Consider the following 18125-nt stretch of genomic DNA (forward strand, 5'->3'; position numbering starts at 1 on the left):
CTTGTACAGCCGGTCACGGCTGTCCCACAACGGCGAACGCTCCTGGACCAGGCTGATGAGCTGCTCATTATCCAGGTAGACGTCTTCATCCCGTTGTGGAACCTAGACAAAACACATTCATTAGAATAATCAAATTTAAATTGACTAAAAAGTTACAAAAAAAGAAAAAAAAAAAAGAGTAAAAATAGAAGATAAAAAAAAAAAAAAAACATTACAAATCATTTGATACTTACATTACGTATCACCACCGGGACTTGGCTTCGCTGCTCCTGCTGTTCGCCCTCACTATTCCCGTCCGCAGATGATGATGACGATGTCTGAAAGTTGAAAAAAACGTAAGAGATTTGGAGAAGCAGCAGATATACTTACCAGATGCACGAAAATAATCACCTCACGGTCTGCTTGCGCCAATTCCTGCCGCGATGGGGAATACTCCGATTCTGAAGACATACTGCATGTAAAAATAATAAAAATCATTAGTACATACATAATTTAAAAGGACAGGCATATAATGTAATATACTCACATTCTTCGCTGATATAATGTGTTCTTGGTTGAATGTCTGCTCTTCAATCTGTCTAGTGTAGTAGTGGCAGAGTTTTGGCAGGCACCTCCTTTATATAGCCTTTTTTTTTTGGACTTTAGAAGATTCTAACTAGGATAAAAAGTGGACACCACCCAAAAAACGCTGCGCTAAAAAAGCGCATACCTGCGCATGCCAGTGCGCACGTATGCGCATCCATAGGCTATAATGGCCATTTTTAGCGCAAAACGTGCGCATACGTGCGCATGCGATTTTTTCAAGGGCCAAAAAATGCAACATGCAGCGTCTGGAAAATACCATCGCACACCCCAAAAAAACGCAGCGCATGAAAATCGCATACATGCGCTTACAAGTGCGCAGGTATGCGCACCCATGTTAAATATAGGGGAAAAATCGCATGCGCACGTATGCGTTTTTTTCCAGCGCTAAAAAACGCAAATGTGAAACCAGCCTAAGATCATCATACCGACTCCCAGGTAATTTTTTTTTCTCCTATGTCCAATTGAAAAGTTTCCTCTCTCTCATCCAGCAATTTTTTCCCAAGTAGCTCCGTCTTCAATCCAACATTTTATCCTGGGGAAAAAAGGATTTTCTAGAGGGGTCTCAGTCGCCTACAATTATCTTAACTCTCCCACAAATGATAAGCTTCAATACATGGTCAAATGGGAAAATGACCTAGGCACTTCCTTTACCCAAGAGCAATGGCAATTAGCCATATCCTGGCCCCTTAACCCCTTCACCCCCAAGGGTGGTTTGCACGTTCATGACCGGGCCAATTTTTACAATTCTGACCACTGTACCTTTATGAGGTCATAACTCTGGAACGCTTCCATGGATCACGGTGATTCTGACATTGCTTTCTCGTGACATATTGTACTTCATGTTAGTGGTAAAATTTCATTCAAATAACTTGCGTTTATTTGTGAGAAAAACGGAAATTTGGCGAAAATTTCGCAATTTTCCAACTTTGAATTTTTATGCCCTTAAATCACAGAGATACGGCACACAATAAACTTGATAACTAACATTTCCCACATGTTTACTTTACATCAGCACAATTTTGGAACCAAAATTTTTTTTTGTTAGGAAGTTATAAGGGTTAAAAGTTAACCAGTGATTTCTCATTTTTTACAACACCATTTTATTTTTAGGACCACATCACATTTGAAGCCACTTTGAGGGGTCTATATGATAGAAAATACCCAAAATTGACACCATTCTAAAAACTGCACCCCATAAGGTGCTCAAAACCACATTCAAGAAGTTTATTAACCCTTTAGGTGCGTCACAGGAATTTCTTTGAATATTTAAAAAAAAAATGAACATCTAACTTTTTTTCACAAAAAATACACTTCAGGTTCAATTTTTTTTATTTTACCAAGGGTAACAGGAAAAATTGGACTGCAAAAGTTATTGTACAATTTGTCCTGAGTACGCTGATACCTTATATGTGGGGGGGAATGACTGTTTCGGCGCATGGCAGAGCTCAGAATGGAAGGAGCGCCGTTTGACTTTTTCAATGCAAAATTGGCTGGAATTCAGATTGGACGCCATGTCACGTTTGGAGAGTCCCTGATGTACCTAAACAGTGGAAACCCCCTACAAGTGACCCCATTTTGGAAACTAGACCCCCCCAAGGAACTTATCTAGATATGTGGTGAGAACTTTGAACCCACAAGGGCTTTACAGAAGTTTATAACGTACAGCGGTACAATTAAAAAATCATATTTTTTCCACAAAAATGATCTTTTCACCCTCAATTCTTATTTTTCCAAGGGTAACAGGACCCTAAAAGTTATTGTGCAATTTGTCCTGAGTACGCTGATACCCCACATGTGGGGGTAAACCACTATTTGGGCGCATGGCAGAGCTCGGAAGGGAAGCAGCGCCATTTGACGTTTTTGGCTGGAATTGAGACCGGACACCATGTCGCGATTGGAAAACTGATGTACCAAAACAGTGGAAACCCCCCACAAATGACACCATTTTGGAAACTAGACCCCCTAAGGAACTTATCTAGATGTGTGGTGAGAACTTTGAACCCCCCAGTGCTTCACAGAAGTTTATAACGCCCGGGCGTGAAAATAAAAAATTCATATTTTTTCCACAAACATGATCAATTAGTCCCCAATTTTTTTATTTTCCCAAGGGTAACAGGAGAAATTGAACCCCAAAAGTTGTTGTCCAATTTGTCCTGAGTACGCTGACGCCCCATATGTGGGAGAAAACTACTGTGTGGACACACGTCGGGGCTCTGAAGGGAAGTAGTGACGTTTTGGAATGCAGACTTTGAGGGAATGTTCTGCTGGTGTCATGTTGCCTTTGGAGAGCCCCTAATGTACCTAAACAGTGGAAACCCCCCACAAATGACCCCATTTTAGAAACGAGACCCCCTAAGGAACTTATCTAGATGTGTGGTGAGCACTTTGAACCCCCAAGGGCTTCACAGAAGTTTATAATGCCCGGGCATGAAAATAAAAAAAATCATATTTTTTCCACAAACATGATCAATTAGTCCCCAATTTTTTCATTTTCCCAAGGGTAACAGGAGAAATTGGACCCCAAAAGTTGTTGTCCAATTTGTCATGTGTACGCTGACACCCCATATGTGGGAGTAAACTACTGTATGGACACACGTCAGGGCTCGGAAGGGAAGTAGTGACGTTTTGGAATGCAGACTTTGATGGAATGGTCTGCGGGTGTCATGTGCGTTTGGAGAGCCCCTGATGTACCTAAACTATTGAAACTCCCCACAAGTGACCCCATTTTGGACACTAGACCCCCCACGGAACTTATCTAGATGTGTGGTGAGCACTTTGAACCCCCAAGTGCTTCACAGAAGCTTATAACGCTCGGACGTGAAAATAAAAAAATCATTTTTTTCCACAAAAGATATTTTTGCCCCCAATTTTTTATTTTCCTAAGGGTAACAGGAGAAATTGGACCCCAAAAATTGTTTTGCAATTTGACCTGAGTAGGCTGATACCCTACATGTGGGGGTAAAACACTGTTTGGGCGCAGGCAGAGCTTGGAAGGGAAGGAGCACCATTTGACTTTTTCAACTCAGAATTGGCTGGAATTGAGATCAGATGCCATGTTGCATTTGGAGAGCCCCTGATGTGCCCAAACATGAGGAAGCCTTCTGTACTGCTTGTGACAGATCGCTGATCTGTCACAGTGATCTGTGATGTCCCACCTGGGACTATTTAATAAAGTTAAAAAAAAAATTAAAAAATGTGTTAAAATAATTTAAAAAAAATCGCCAATTAAATTCGAAAAAAAAAATATTCCCCCAATAAATCAATTTTTTGGAAATAAAAAAAACAAAAACAATAAAAGTACACATATTAGGTATCGCCGCGTCCGTAACGATCCGCCCTATAAAACTGTCCCATTAGTTAACCCCTTTAGTGAACCCCTTAAAAAATAAAAATAAAAAACGAAGCAAAAAATAATGATTTATTATCATACCGCCAAACAAAAAGTGTAATAACGCGCGATCAAAAAGACGCATATAAATATCCATGGCACCGCTGAAAACGTCATCTTGTCCCGCAAAAAACGAGCCACCACACAGCATCATCAGCGAAAAAATAAAAAAGTTATAGCTCGCAGAATAAAGCGATGCAAAAATAATTATTTTTTATATAAAATAGTTTTCATTGCATAAAACCGACAAAACATAAAAAAAGACCTAAATGAGGTATCGCTGTAACCGTACTGACCCGAAGAATAAAACCCCTTTATCAATTTTACCGCATGCGGAACGGTGTAAACGCACTCCCCCAAAAGAAATTCATGAAACGCTGGTTTTTGTTCATTCTGCGTCCCAAAAAGCGGAATAAAAAGCGATCAAAAAAAGTTATGTGCCCGAAAATGGTACCAATAAAAACGTCAACTCGTCCCGCAAAAAATAAGACCTCACATGACTCGGTGTGTCAAAATACGGAAAAATTATAGCTCTCAATATGTGGTGATGCAAAAACTATTTTTACAATAAAAAGCGTCTTTTAGCGTGCGGCAGCTGCCAAATATAAAAACCGCCATAAATAGTAAATCAAACCCCCCGTTATCACCCCCTTAGTTAGGGAAAAATAATAAAATAAAAAAAATGTATTTATTTCCATTTTTCCATTAGGGCTAGGGTTGGGGTAGGGTTAGGGCTGAGATTAGGGTTAGGGGTGTGTTGGGGTTCGGGTTGGAGTTAGAATTGTGGGTTTCCACTGTTTGGGCACATCAGGGGCTCTCCAAATGCAACATGGCTTCTGATCTCAATTCCAGCCAATTCTGAGTTGAAAAAGTCAAATGGTGCTCCTTCCCTTCCAAGCTCTGCCATGCGCCCAAACAGTGTTTTACCCCCACATGTAGGGTATCAGCCTACTCAGGACAAATTGCAAAACAATTTTGGGGTCCAATTTCTCCTGTTTTGTGGAAAAAAATGATTTTTTTATTTTCATGTCCGAGCGTTATAAACTTCTGTGAAGCACTAGGGGGTTCAAAGTGCTCACCACACATCTAGATAAGTTCCGTGGGGGGTCTAGTGTCCAAAATGGGGTCACTTGTGGGGAGTTTCAATAGTTTAGGTACATCAGGGGCTCTCCAAACGCACATGACACCCGCAGACCATTCCATCAAAGTCTGCATTCCAAAACGTCACTGCTTCCCTTCCGAGCCCCGACGTGTGTCCATACAGTAGTTTTCTCCCACATATGGGGTGTCAGCGTACTCAGGACAAATTGGACAACAACTTTTGGGGTCAAATTTCTCCTGATACCCTTGGGAAAATTAAAAAATTGGGGACTAATTGATCATGTTTGTGGAAAAAATACGATTTTTTTATTTTCATGCCCGGGCATTATAAACTTCTGTGAAGCCCTTGGGGGTTCAATGTGCTCACCACACATCTAGATAAGTTCCTTAGGGGGTCTCGTTTCCAAAATGGGGTCATTTGTGGGGGTTTCCACCGTTCAGGTACATTAGGGGCTCTCCAAAGGCAACATGACACCCGCAGACCATTCCATCAAAAGCATACTCAGGACAAATTGGACAACAACTTTTGGGGTCCAATTTCTCCTGGTACCCTTGGGAAAATAAAAAAATGGTGACTAAAAGATCATGTTTGTGGAAAAAATATGAATTTTTTATTTTCACGCCCGGGCGTTATAAACTTCTGTGAAGCACTGTGGGGTTCAAAGTGCTCACCACACATCTAGATAAGTTCCTTGGGGGGTCTAGTTTCCAAAATGGTGTCATTTGTTGGGGGGTTTCCACTGTTTTGGTACATCAGGAGTTTTCCAAACGCGACATGGTGTCCGATCTCAATTCCAGCCAAAAACGTCAAATGGCGCTGCTTCCCTTCCGAGCTCTGCCATGTGCCCAAATAGTGGTTTACCCCCACATGTGGGGTATCAGCGTACTCAGAACAAATAGCACAATAACTTTTAGGGTCCTGTTACCCTTGGAAAAATAAGAATTGAGGGTGAAAAGATCATTTTTGTGGAAAAAATATGATTTTTTAATTGTACGGCTGTATTTTATAAACTTCTGTGAAGCCCTTGGGGGTTCAAAGTTCTCACCACACATCTAGATAAGTTCCTTAGGGGGTCTAGTTTCCAAAATAGTGTCATTTGTGGGGGGTTTCCACTGTTTAGGTACATCAGGGGTTTTCCAATCGCGACATGATGTCCGATCTCAATTCCAGCCAAAAACGTCAAATGGCGCTGCTTCCCTTCCGAGCTCTGCCATGCGCCCAAATAGTGGTTTACCCCCACATGTGGGGTATCAGCGTACTCAGGACAAATTGCACAATAACTTTTAGGGTCCTGTTACCCTTGGGAAAATAAAAATTAGGGTGAAAAGATCATTTTTGTGGAAAAAATATGATTTTTTAATTGTACCGCTGTACGTTATAAACTTCTGTAAAGCCCTTGTGGGTTCAAAGTTCTCACCACATATCTAGATAAGTTCCTTGGGGGGTCTAGTTTCCAAAATGGGGTCACTTGTAGGGGGTTTCCACTGTTTAGGTACATCAGGGACTCTCCAAACGTGACATGGCGTCCAATCTGAATTCCAGACAATTTTGCATTGAAAAAGTCAAACGGCGCTCCTTCCATTCTGAGCTCTGCCATGCGCCGAAACAGTGGTTCCCCCCCACATATCAGGTATCAGCGTACTCAGGACAAATTGCACAATAACTTTTGCAGTCCAATTTCTCCTGTTACCCTTGGTAAAATAAAAAAAATTGAACCTGAAGTATTTTTTTTATGAAAAAAAGTTAGATGTTCATTTTTTTTTAAATATTCAAAAAAATTCCTGTGACGCACCTAAAGGGTTAATAAACTTCTTGAATGTGGTTTTGAGCACCTTATGGGGTGCAGTTTTTAGAATGGTGTCACTTTTGGGTATTTTCTATCATATAGACCCCTCAAAGTGGCTTCAAATGTGATGTGGTCCTAAAAATAAAATGGTGTTGTAAAAATGAGAAATCGCTGGTCAACTTTTAACCCTTATAACTTCCTAACAAAAAAAAATTTTGGTTCCAAAAAATTGTGCTGATGTAAAGTAAACATGTGGGAAATGTTAGTTATCAAGTTTATTGTGTGCTGTATCTCTGTGATTTAAGGGCATAAAAATTCAAAGTTGGAAAATTGCGAAATTTTCAAAATTTTCGCCAAATTTCCGCTTTTCTCACAAATAAACGAAAGTTATTTGAATGAAATTTTACCACTAACATGAAGTACAATATGTCACAAGAAAACAATGTCAGAATCACCGGGATCCATAGAAGCGTTCCAGAGTTATGACCTCATAAAGGTACAGTGGTCAGAATTGTAAAAATTGACCCGGTCATGAACGTGCAAACCACCCTTGGGGGTGAAGGGGTTAAACATAGGCATCACTGATCTTCCTTATGCTAATAGATGGCTCTGTTCTTTTGTACTAACTGCCGCAAGACAAGCCCTCGCCTCCAATTGGAAATTACAATCAATCCCATCACTGGATGACATTTGGGACATTTCTAAAAAGGATAAAACTCAACAAAGATGGAGCGCGTGGCCTGACGTAAAAAAATTATTCTGTACTTAACAAATCTATGTATAGTAAGTACACCTTCCACCATTGAGGGAAACGATCTGATAGTCTGTGGAATTTTGAATTAGTCAACTTACTTGGTTGATTCCTATAGAGTTTTACACTTGGAGAGTATACCCTTTCATATATATATTTTTTTTTTCTTTTTTTTTTCCGTTTGTTAACTTACTGTTTTGATTTTCCTGTTCTTCCCCCTACCCCAGCCGAGAGGAAAGTTTCAACGTTTTCAGTTTATCCTCTCTCATTCCCTGGTTCATTACTTCAGTGTATTTTTTGTTATATTATTCTTCAATGTATCAACACTGTACGCTATATTGTACTTATGATGAACCTGTTAATTTATCCCCCCCTTTTTATACCTGTTATACTCAGAAAACCTTAATAAAAAACTATTGAATAAAAAAACAGCTGACACCTCCCGGGATAGATGTGGACTCACCTCCACAGCCCACATTAAAGGGAGGGAGTCCGATATCGGCGTAAATTAACCCTTGTCTGACAATTGGCGTAAAAGCACAGAGTTATGTCACACAAAATAGTTAATAAATAACATTTCCCACATGTCTACTTTACATCAGCACAAATTTTGGAACCAAATTTTCTTTGGTAGGAAGTTATAATGCAGGGGTGGGGAACCTTTTTTCTGCCAAGGGCATATTTTTATAATAGCGTTCGGGGCCGTATAAAATTATTAATAATGATGAGCGGGTATACTCGTTGCTCGGGTGTCCTCCGAATATTTTGGCGTGCTCGGAGATTTAGTTTCTGTCGACGCATTTGCATGATTTGCAGCTGCTGGTCAGCCTGAATATATGTTTTGGTTTTTTTTTAACCCTGCTCTTCAACCATGCTCACACTTGCCATCACCGTTTTTGCTCCACTAATCTTCACTCTCCTTCGCTATCCCCAAACCCCTGCAACCTTGAACCAAATAACAATCTCCCCCTCTCTCTTACCCCCCCCACCTCGCTTTATCTGCAGACATACTCCTTAACCTCAGACCTCTCCTACTAAAATACAATACAAGACGATCACTCTCCTTCACCCACCTGCTTTCCCTTTCTCTGCTTCTTCTCACTGATGGTGACATATCCCCCAATCCTGGCCCCCCCTGCCTCATACATCCCACTAATCCTCACCCCTATCTTTCTCACACTAAGAAACTACTGCAATCCCTCAAACTTAAAACCTGTGCCACTGACCCCCTCCCTCCTTCACTCTCTTTCTGGAGCACTTTGGAATGCTCGCTCCATCTGCAACAAGCTCCACGTGATCCACGACCTCTTTACCTCCCACAAACTTTCCTTCCTGGCCCTCACTGAGACCTGGCTGACACCCCCTGACAAGGCCTCCCCGGCCGCATTGAGTTATGGCGGCCTCCACTTGAGCCACACTCCGCGCCCTGGCAACAGACAAGGTGGAGGAGTGGGTTTCCTCCTTTCTAAACACTGCTCCTTCAACCCTATCAAACCCCCACCCTCCCTTATCCTCCCTTCTTTCGAGGTTCACTCTGTCCGTATTTACTCTCCCTCTAATCTCCAAATGGCTGTCATATACAGACCACCGGGCTCAGCCACTGCCTTCATCTACCAATTCTCCACCTGGCTCCTCCACTTTCTCTCTTCTGACATCCCCACCATCATCATGGGGGACTTCAACATCCCCATTGACACCCACCAGCCAGCAGCCTCCAAACTCCTGTCACTTACCTCATTCTTTGGACTTACTCAGTGGTCCTCCACAGCCACCCACACAGATGGACATACATTAGACCTCATCTTCACTCGCCTCTGTTCCCTATCTAATCTCACAACCTCTCCCTTCCCCCTATCTGACCACCATCTACTCACCTTCTCATCCTTGTCTTCCTCACCTGCCCCCCATGTCCAGCCACATCCTCGCAGAAATCTCGCACACCTAGACATCTACAGACTCTCAGACTCTCTTCTACCTCTGTCCTCCCTATCTTCACTCCTCAACACGGACAGTGCCACCACTTTCTACAACGCCACCCTCACATCAGCCATAGACTCAGTCGCTCCTCTCATGCATGGCAAAGTGCGACAAACCAATAGGCAACCCTGGCACAACAACCTCACCAAAAAACTACGATAAGCATCCAGGGTCGCGGAGCGGCGTTGGAAGAAAACACTCCTGCCAGACGACTTCACTGCTTTCAAACAAGCTACACTTGCCTTTAAATCAGCCCTTACCTCTGCTCAACAGACCTATTTCACAAACCTTGTATCTTCATTATCCCACAACCCAAAACAACTGTTCAGCACATTTAACTCTCTCCTCCGCCCACCACTTCCACCTCCAACTCCCATCATCTCTGCTGAGGCCTTTGCCACCTACTTCAAAAACAAGATCGACCAAACAAGGCAAACCTTTACAGTTCCACCACCCCAACCGCTCCACATACCAGACCTCTGCCCTTCCCTAATAACCTCCCTCTCCAACATCACTGAAGGAGAGCTTACTCATCTCCTTTCCAAATCACACCTCACCACCTGTGCACTTGACCCCATCCCTTCGCACCTGCTCCCCAACTTCACTAACATGATCATTCCAGCCCTAACCCATCTCTTCAACCTATCCCTAACTTCTGGTACCTTCCCCATGGCCTTCAAACATGCCACCATAACACCCATCCTCAAAAAATCAAACCTTGACCCTACTGCTATGCCCAGCTATCGCCCCATATCATTGCTCCCAAACTCCTTGAACAGCATGTCCATGCTCAACTTTCCTCCCACCTCTCATCTAACTCCCACCTTGACATCCTGCAATCTGGCTTCCGCCCCCACCACTCCACTGAAACTGCCCTGACCAAAATTACTAATGACTTACTCACAGCCAAAGCTAGCAGATAGTTCTCCATCCTCCTCCTTCTTGACCTGTCCTCTGCCTTTAACACAGTTGACCACTGCTTACTGCTACAGATTCTTTCTTCCCTTGGCATAAAAGACCTTGCCCTGTCCTGGATTTCCTCATACCTTTCTGACCGCACATTCAGCGTTTCCCACTCCCACACTACCTCCTCATCCCGCCCCGTCTCTGTTGGAGTCCCCCAAGGATCTGTCCTGGGGCCCCTACTTTTTTCCATGTATACTCTTGGCCTAGGATAACTCAAAGTCCCATGGCTTCCAGTACCACCTGTATGCAGATGACACTCAGATCTACCTCTCTGGCCCAGATGTCACCTCTCTGCTGTCCAGAATCCCGGAGTGTCTATCAGCCATATCCTCGTTTTTCACCTCTTGCTTCCTAAAACTCAACGTAGACAAAACTAATCTCATTATCTTTCCTCCATCTCACGTATCTTCCCTACCCGATCTATCTATTATGGTAAACGGCATCACGCTCTCTCCCGCACCTGAAATCCGCTGCCTCGGAGTAACTCGACTATGCCCTGTCCTTCAAACCACACGTTTAAACTCTTGCCACCTCCTGTCGCCTCCAACTCAAAAATATTTCCAGAATCCGTCCCTTCCTCAGTCCTCAATCTACTAAAACTCTTGTACATGCCCTCATCATCTCCCGCCTTGACTACTGCAACACTCTCCCCTGTGGCCTCCCTGCCAACTCTCTTGCACCACTCCAGTCTGTCCTCAATTCTGCTGCCCGACTAATCCACCTCTATCCTTGCTACTCCCCTGTTTTTCCCCTCTGCAAATCCCTCCATTGGCTCCCAATTCCCCAACGAATCCAGTTCAAACTACTAACACTGACCTACAAAGTCATCCACAACCTTTCCCCTCCCTATATCTGAACTAATCTCCCAATATCTTCCCTCACGTAATCTTCGATCTTCCCAAGACCTCCTACTCTCCTCCACTTATTTGTTCCTCACACAACCGCCTTCAAGATTTCTCCCAAATATCCTCTGGAATACCATGCCTCAACACGTCCGATTATCCACCACCCTCGGATCCTTCAAACGGAACCTGAAAACCCATCTTTTCAGGAAAGCTTACAGCCTGCAATAACCATTCTGCCGCCTCACCACCGCCTGAGCTGCTGCATCCCCGACCTTCTGTCTCTTCCCCACTATCCCGTAGAATGTAAGTGTGGCGTCCCTGAGGGTTCAGTCGCCACAGAGGTACTGCAACCTCCTGAGGTGTGGTGCCCCACCATCCAGGTAAGGTGGAGACCCCTGAACACGCTCCAACACCTGCACCCCACACAATAGAGTAGTGTAGTAAAGCACCCTTTGGTGGCTCCCTGCTTGGAACACGAAGAGTGCTGGGAGGCGGGTGGAGTTGAGATAGCACTAAAAGAGCGGGAAGAGGATAGGAGTTAGTTAGTTGGTCACAGGAGTCTGACGAGGTTGGACCTGTGTAAGGGGATCCCCTGATTGGGATGGAGGAAGGAAAGTGCTGCAGCCGACCTCAGTGATCTGGGTCCGCTGGCACAAGAAAGGAACACTGAAGGAAAGCCTGACTCTCCATAAGAAGGAAAGGATTAGTACGGAACGTGAGGAGAGGAAAAGAACCAGGGGAGCAGGGTTAGAGGAGAACCCTTCCCAAGTTCTAAGCGCAAGGCCGGGGTCCGGTCCCCGAGGTTGTTTGGATACTTATGGTCCCGCAACAGACACCGGAGGAATAGAAGTTTGTCATCACTTTATTCCCACATCAGACTTGGGGGCACAACAGCAACGAGATAGAGAGCCGGGACTTGGTAGCAGAGAGTCCCCGAAGCAGGCTACAGCTGTCTGCCGTACAAGTAGAGTTCATAGGAACATCTGACAGGAGGAACTCCAGTGTAACTCAGTACTGTGAGTACTTCACTAAAGGCGCTAAGAGGGAGACGTTAAGAAAAGGCACATATGTTGGCGGAGTGTTGGAAGGAGTACTTCATCTTGCCTGGAAGTTGGCGATATAGGCTCTTGAGCCACCACAGACTGGGAGTGAAGCTTTGGAACTACATGCCCTGGTGTCCTCCACTTATTCCTGCGTCAACCTGCCCAGCACTGCTACATCCCCTGCGCCTGACACTACACCATCTAAGTGTCGCTACATCCACTCTGCCCTGGGACTACAGCCCTGCCTCTGGAGGGCTATACCATCACTGCTGCAGGAACTGCAGAGGAACTGTCTGCAGCGTCGGCTTAACATCTACATTGCTGAACACCACATGTGGCGTCACGACTTATTCATTCACACTGAACATTTACAATGGGCGCCCAGGGCCACGGGCCGGGTTCCAGCTACCGTGACATCTCCCATTGAGGACCATCGGGCCCGGTACCGAGTACCCCACTGCCCTGGGTGTGAGGGCGACCCATAAGTCTGCAAGGACAGACTCCTCTCCCCTCTGTACCAGTCCGTCATTGTAAATTTGTTTACTGTTAACGATATCTATAACTTTCTATGTAACGATATCTATAACTTTGTATGTAACCCCCCTTCCCATGTACAGCACCATGGAATTAATGGCGCTATATAAATAATAATAATGTGGAGATTCCTTAACAAACAGGCATTCCCCACATGTATTCAGGCTGTCCAGCAGCCGTAAATCATGCAGCTGAGGCGACGAAAACTAAATCTCCGAGCCCGCCAAAATACTCGGAGGACACCCGAGCATGCTCAGGAAAGCCCGAGCAACGAGTATACTCGCTCATCACTAATTAATAACTTAAACATTAGCCAACTATATTTATTCAAACATTTTAATAACTCCTACCTAATGTGATGGCTGGAATGACTTCTCTTTGGTGAGGCGTTTGATATTGGGAGGTATTGATGATGTTGCTACTCGCAACTGGTTTTCTAAGTTTGCATCAGTCAATCTTGAGCGAAGTCGACACTTTGCGATGGAAAGTTTTGAAAAGAACTGCCTGAACCTATTTGAAAAATAAAAAGCATGACTGAACAAAATAATTTCAAGGGAACCTATCTCCTGTAAAAGCGCTATTAACCTGCAGATTTAGGTTAATAGCGTTTGAATCCTGCTTGGCGCCTGCAGATTGAACCCCTCTGCCCTGCTGAACTTTAATTCTCCCAGCAGCGTTATGGTTTCCGTCATGGAGGTGGCGCCGGTGTGGGTTCAGTCACCGCTCTGTGTATGGAGAGCAGCGGCTGTATCCGCAGCCTTCCGCACTGACTGACAGCTGCTCTGCATTGGAAACCATGAAGGGGGGGGCGCAGATACAGCCGCTGCTCTAGATTTACAAAGCCGTGACTGAACACCGCCGGGAGGATTAGAGTTCATTTCCTCCCAGCAGGGGGGTTTTATATGCCGGAGCCAGGCAGGTTCAGAACACTACTAAGGCCTGTTTCACACATCAGTTTTTAGCATCAGTTTAAATCCGCCAAAATGGCGGAAAGCGGATCCGTTGCTGTACTGATGACAACGGATGCCACCGGACCGTTTTTTTAACGGATCCGATGAAGGAACAATTTTAAAGGAATCGTAGCACGGGAAAGGAGAGAGAGAGAGATTGATTTTTGCGGCCGCCAGAAATGATTTCAGGCTTAAATTTCCGGCTGACTTCTTTCCCCCGGGCATGCGCACTATAAAATGCGGATCCTGCAGCACAACAAAACGTTGTATGGTCCGTCCGGGGATGTCGGCGGACGCCAAAAATTTGGCGGATCCGCAAAAAAACGGATCCAACGGATGGCCATCCGTCAAGATCCGCCGGTAATGCAACTCAATGGGGAAAAAAACGGATCCGCCAAGCAAAGTGGCGGATCCGTTTTTTTTGCAAAACGGCGGATTTTGACTGATGGTCACAGACGGATGTGTGAAACAGGCCTAACCTGCAGATTAACCCCATTTCTGGGGCCTGAGGTATACAACACATGGGTGGTATATGGAGTCTGAGGTATACAGCACATGGGGAGTACATGGAGTCAGGTATACAGTACATGGGTGGTATATGGAGTCTGAGGTATACAGCACATGGGGGTACATGGAGTCTGAGGTATACAGCACATGGGGGGTACATGGAGTCTGAGGTATACAGCACATGGGAGGTACATGGAGTCTGAGGTATTAAGCACATGGGGGGTACATGGAGTCAGGTATACAGCACATGGGTGGTATATGGAGTCTGAGGTATACAGCACATGAATGGTATATGGAGTCTGAGGTATACAGCACATGGGAGGTACATGGAGTCTGAGGTATTAAGCACATGGGGGGTACATGGAGTCTGAGGTATACAGCACATGAGTGGTATATGGAGTCTGAGGTATACAGCACATGGGGGGTACATGGAGTCTGAGGTATACAGCACATGGGGGGTACATGGAGTCTGAGGTATATAGCACATGGGGGGTACATGGAGTCTGAGGTATATAGCACATGGGGGGTACAAGGAGTCTGAGGTATACAGCACATGGGTACATGGGGCCTGAGGTTTACAGCACATGGGGAGTACATGGGGCCTGAGGTACCGTGATTACCCTGCACACTGCAGCTGCACAGGACGTGACACTTTCAGCTCTGCTATCTCGCTCAGTGGATAGAGCGGGGGGAGGGCAGTGACTCCAGTCCGAGGTGGTTCCTGTGCGCGGAGTCCAGCGTCTCACTGGTGCAGGCTCGCTGACAATGCAGCAGGAGACGCATCCTCACAATATGCTGCCAAAACTCCAGTCCCCGTGTCTATTGCCGCAGTATCCACCCAGATTATAACTTGTCCCTCACCTGGAGCCGCACCGCAGGAGTCTCACCACTGAGCACTGATGGGAAAAGCGCAGCACAATACCGCGTGCACCTCTTAAAGGGTAAAGTGGCTGCGAGCCGCACAAGATGATATAGGAGGCCGTATATGGCCCGCGGGCCAGACGTTCCCCACCCCTGTTATAAGGGTTAAAAGTTGACCAGCAATTTTTCAGTTTTCCAACAAAGACCATTTTTTTAGGGACCACCTCACATTTTGTACTCAAAACCACATTCAAGAAGTTTATTAACCCATCAGGTGCTTCACATGAATTTTAAAAAAAAAAAACAAAAACGAACATTTAATTTTTTTCACAAAAAAGTTGACAAGGGTAGCAGGAAAAATGGACCCCAAAATTTGTTGTGTATTTTCTCCTTAGCATGTTGGTACCCCATATGAAGGAGAAAAACACTGTTTGGGTGCACGGCAGAGCTCGGAAGAGAAGGAGAGCCATTTGACTTTTTGAATGCAAAATTTGCTAGAACAATTGGCGGACGCCATGTCGCATTTGGAGAGTCTCTGATGTGCCTAAACAGTGAAAATCCCCCTCAAGTGACACCATTATGGAAACTAGACCCCACTGGCAACTCATCTAGATGTGTGGTGAGCACATTGACCCCCAATGTGCTTCACAGAAATTTATATGTTGAACCTTAAAAATAAAAAAATCAAATTTTCCCCACAAATATGTTTTAGCCCAAAATATTGCATTTTCATAAGGGCAACAGGAGAAATTGCACCATAGAATATGTACGCCGATACCCCATATGAGGGAGAAAACTACTATTTGGACACTCGGCAGGGCTCGTACGGGAAGGAGCGTTAGTTGACTTTTTGAATTTAAAATTTCCTGGAATCGTTAGCGGTTGTCATGTCCCATTTGGTGAGCCCCTGATGTGCCAGTGGAAACCCCCCACAAGTGACCCCATTTTACAAACTAGATCCCTCAAGGAATGTATTTAGATGCATGGTAAGCACCTTGATCCCCCAGGCGCTACACAGAAAATTATAACATTGAGCCGTGAAAATAATAAAATCACATTCTCCTCACAAAAATGTTGTTTTAGCCCCAAGTTTTTAATTTTTCTAAGGGCTAGTAGGAATTTTTTTTTACAATAAACTGGGGTCCATTTTTTCCTGAGTGCGCCAATACCCTACATATAATTGGGAAATATTTTTCAGGCATAGTACAAAGCTCAGAAGGCAAGGAGTGACAGATTTTACTGTTATGGTTTGCAGGTGCCATGACCAACAGGGAGAGCCCATGAGGTGCCAGAACAGCAGAAACCCCATAAGTGACCCCATTTTACGAACTACACCTTTCAATTAATTCATCTAGGGGTGCAGTGATCATATTGACACCACGGGTGTGTCACGGAATTTTATACCATTGAGCAGTGAAGAAAAAGTAACTACATTTTTACCGCCAAAATTTAGTTTTAGCCCCGGTTTTACGTTTTCACACAAGAAATGGGTAAAAATAGCATCCTAATTTGTCCCACAATTTCTACTGAACGTGGCAATACCCCATATGTGGCTGTTCAGTACTACTTACCATACGGAGAGCCTCGTGAGGAACAGAGCGCTATTTGTCTCCTAGAGCGCAGATTTTCCTAGAAGAGTTTACGGACTCCATATACAGAGCTCCTAATTGCTAGAAGAGCAAAATTCCGCCTCAAGTGACCTCATTTTGGAAATTATACCCCTTTGGGAATTTATCTTCACATTTAGTGCCGATTTTGACTCCATGGGTATTTTCCAGAAACAAGCAGTAATGAATATTGCCTAGTGAAAATTGCAAACTGCCATTGTAGTGACCAGTACGCTGTAGCAGCCAGTATGTTATGCCCAGCACGTGCTTCTGGAGTCATGCACCCGTAAGTTAGGCGGGCTCTCATTGCTTCAGAAATCCCAAACAGGTGGACACTATATGTGGTTTAGGTACACTGTGGGCCAGAAGAGAGAGCGGAGAGATTTGAGAGCGGAGAATTTGCTGAATTTCTTTTGGAGGATTATGGAGCCATTTTACTTTTCCAGAGCCTTTGTACTACCAGTAATGTGGAAGCCTTATATAATTCAGTTAACGGGTGACAGACCTGAGTGAAGGCATGTTTTTTTTGTGGATTGAGTTGAAGCTTTTATTGGGAACATTTTACATAACGTTTGGGATCACAGTTATGTGGCGCTTTACGCTGAGCACTTACTTTGGGGTTTCTATCTAAATCTCTGAGTGACGCGATTCAGATGAAACTCCCAAGGGATCCATTCACTATAATGAGGCAGCAGAGTTACTTTGGACGCCATCTGGCCTCTGTTCAGCGGTGTCCTTCTTTTCCGAAGTGCACAAAACTGGGGCTGACGGCACTTTTATGCAATCCTAAAAAGACGGACAGCGCCGGATCACAGGTCAGACGGCGTCCACTGTGCCTCCTTCTGCCTCATTATAGGGAATCTTCCGCCAGAGGTTCTGTCTGAATCACGTATTTCAGAGATTTACATGGAAACCCCGATGCAAGCGCTCAGCGCAGAGTGCTGGATAAATGTGTACCGAGCCTTGCTACGATCTTTGGGAGGCAGAATGAAAAAATCAACAGTAGGTGTAGAATTGGTTTTTATTTTTTACGCCGTTCCTTGTGTGGCATAAGTGATTAGGCGACTTTATTCTTCGGGACGGAGAGATTACAGCGATACCAGATTTATATCGGGTTTTTATGTTTGGCTGCTGTCACACACTAAAAGATGCTCTATTGCAAAAAAATAGTTTTTGCATCACCATATTTTGAGAGCTATAATTTTTCCATATTTTGTCCCACA

The 18125-nt window shown here is 44.5% G+C and overlaps 2 protein-coding genes across 4 annotated transcripts in view; both read left to right on the forward strand.

Moving 5' to 3' along the window:
• LOC141048423 (class I histocompatibility antigen, F10 alpha chain-like) overlaps positions 1 to 18125 on the forward strand; it is a 300218-nt gene that overhangs the window by 262432 nt on the left and 19661 nt on the right. The window lies entirely within an intron of this gene.
• Positions 1 to 18125, forward strand: part of LOC141048425 (class I histocompatibility antigen, F10 alpha chain-like) — a 299540-nt gene that overhangs the window by 89505 nt on the left and 191910 nt on the right. The window lies entirely within an intron of this gene.

This window comes from Dendrobates tinctorius, unplaced genomic scaffold, assembly GCF_039654945.1.
Source record: "Dendrobates tinctorius isolate UK_male_01 unplaced genomic scaffold, ASM3965494v1 ptg000135l, whole genome shotgun sequence".
In the NCBI taxonomy this organism is placed as follows: Eukaryota; Metazoa; Chordata; class Amphibia; order Anura; family Dendrobatidae; genus Dendrobates; species Dendrobates tinctorius.